The 2,420-nt window shown below is 40.3% G+C and overlaps 1 pseudogene; it reads right to left on the bottom strand.

Moving 5' to 3' along the window:
• Positions 1-380: 380 nt before the first annotated feature.
• LOC145876279 (ladderlectin pseudogene) lies at positions 381-1,523 on the bottom strand (annotated as a pseudogene).
• Positions 1,524-2,420: the final 897 nt, after the last annotated feature.

Genomic DNA, 2,420 nt, shown 5'->3' with positions numbered 1-2,420 from the left:
ATAAGGTTACATTAGTTAACCTGAATAAATAAATCATTCATTTAATATCTACTAAGTATTTATTCATTGTGTGTGTTTACTAAGCCATAAATGCATTAATACATTATTTGAAAAAGCTGATAATTCATGTTAGTTAATAGTTATATAACTTTAATTTCCTGCATCTAAACCATTCAGAAACAAATGGTCTGTTAGGAAGAGAGTTACTCATTCATAATTAACAGCATGATAAGGTTTTATCATGTATCATGTATTATTTTTAGTGATGCAGGTTCATGTCATTGAGAGATTGTCTTTATTCTAGTTTAAAAATAACTTACCATTGACTAACTGATGCCATGACAACTTGTTAAGCAATAGCAAATGAAGAAAACAATCTGTTCAGAGTATGTCATTTATCTTTAATTTGAAAAGCAGGATCATCAACATCACACAGTTTCATCACAAGTTTACCTAATGTTAGTTAACCTGAAAGGTTAGCCTACCTAAACAGTAGCTAGCTAACAGCAGATCATGACTTAGTATAAAAGTCTGCACTGAACTTCAAAGGCTGTTTTTTCAGTAGCTACATGTTTGCTGTTTGCTGTCTCTTGTAAATTCCTCTGTCATTATTTCTAACTGTTAGATATGGCTCGTTGGCTAATCATTAGATAGGTGGATAGCTTTTTTGTGAATACATGTTTTATTTGTCATGTTGGTGAGCTGCAGTGAGTGACAGATCTTGGTTTTGTATTGAAGTGTAGACTGTTGACCCCTGGAGGTGGGAGGTAGAGTAGCTGTGTCATTTCCTAGCCTACATTCTTCTGGAACAGAGCGATGCAAACTTCCACTCACAGGGCACATCAAACCAGAGCTTCTCACTTGCAGCGTTCATCTGCAGACAGTCCTCTCCTTCTCCAGCGTTATTGGGCTCACCAGTGTTCCAGTGAGTGTAGTCAAATCTGGACCCATCTGACCACATCCATAAGCCCTCCTTGACTGCATCAAAACCTCCAACCCAGGTGCCAGGTAGGTGGCCAATGGTGTCCTTTGTCAGTGCTTGCATGAACTGGTACTCTAAAAGGTTACGCACAGATGCTAGGTTTCCACCAAGTGCCAAACAGTTTTGCTCGGAATCTGCCCATGACTGTGGAATGCTGACAAACTTGAAACAGCGTGATCCATATGTGTGCCAGTCTGAGGGACATGAACTTTCCTTTGTCCCCTCCTGCACTGCTGCTACCTGAGCCTCAACAGGAGGAGTCTGTTCCACCTCAGTCTTCAGTAAGGGTTCTAAACCAAGGAGCTGGTTTGTGTCGCCCAGTGCAATGGCAGCACTCAGAAGCAGAAGGATGGCCAACTTCTCCATGGTAATATTTTCCTGTCAGAGAAGGAATCACAGGTGGTAGTCTGTAGGTTCTGTTCAGCTTGAGATAGAGGAACACTTTTATACGTGCAGGTCACCAAGCCACAAGGACGAAGTACAAAAACATATATTTACACTGATTCCAATGTACCAAAAAAACATGTTGACACTAATTCCACATCCTATTGGGAAATGTATCCTAATCCTTGTGGCAAATATACACTGAGTGTACAAAACATTAAGGTCACCTGCTCTTTCCATGACCTAGACTGACCAGGTGAATCCACTTTAATCAGTGTATATAAATGGGAGGAGACAGGTTAAAAAATTATTTTGGAGCCTTGAGACAACTGAGAGATGGATTGTGTGTGTGTCATTCAGAGGGTGAAGACAATAGATTTAAGTGCCTTTGAACGGGGTATGATAGGTGCCAGATGCACCTGTTCGTGTCAAGAACTGCAACGCTGCTGGGTTTTCACGCTCAACAGTTTCTGGTGTGTACTAAACATTAAGAACAACTTCCTAATATTGAGGTGCAGCTCCTCCCACCGAATACGAAGAATCAACATGAAAATAAGGTTGTCTAAGCAACAACAAAAACCTTTAAGCAGCAAAAACTACAATTAATAAATACAGATGTATAAATACAAATGAATGAAACTGAAAAAAGCATTTAAACCCGGCCGGGCCCCCAAGAAAGAATTCAAATGTGAAAGATTAGCAGTAGAAGTTGGAAGTTTACTACATACACCTTAGCCAAATAAATTTAAACTAAGTTTTTAACAATTCCTGACATTTAATCCTAGTAAAAATGCCCTGTCTTAGGTCAGCTAGGATCACCACTTTATTTTAAGAATGTGAAATGTCAGAATAATAGTAGAGAGAATGATTTAGAAAGGGCATAGACAGGGCTCTAGACGAACATAGACAGGGCTCTAACTCCTCTAGCTCCACAATGAAATAGGGTGCAAGCCAGGCAGCAGGCTGTTAGCCAGCCTGCCAGCTTAGTGGAGTCTGCCACCAGCACAGTCAGTGTAGTCAGCTCAGCTATCCCCATTGAGACCGTGTCTGTGCC

This window comes from Salmo salar, unplaced genomic scaffold (genome assembly GCF_965601325.2).
Source record: "Salmo salar unplaced genomic scaffold, fSalSal1 ptg000536l, whole genome shotgun sequence".
Taxonomy (NCBI): Eukaryota; Metazoa; Chordata; class Actinopteri; order Salmoniformes; family Salmonidae; genus Salmo; species Salmo salar.
The sequence above is the reverse complement of the archived record's forward strand: the minus strand, read 5'-3'. Positions and strand labels throughout refer to the sequence as shown.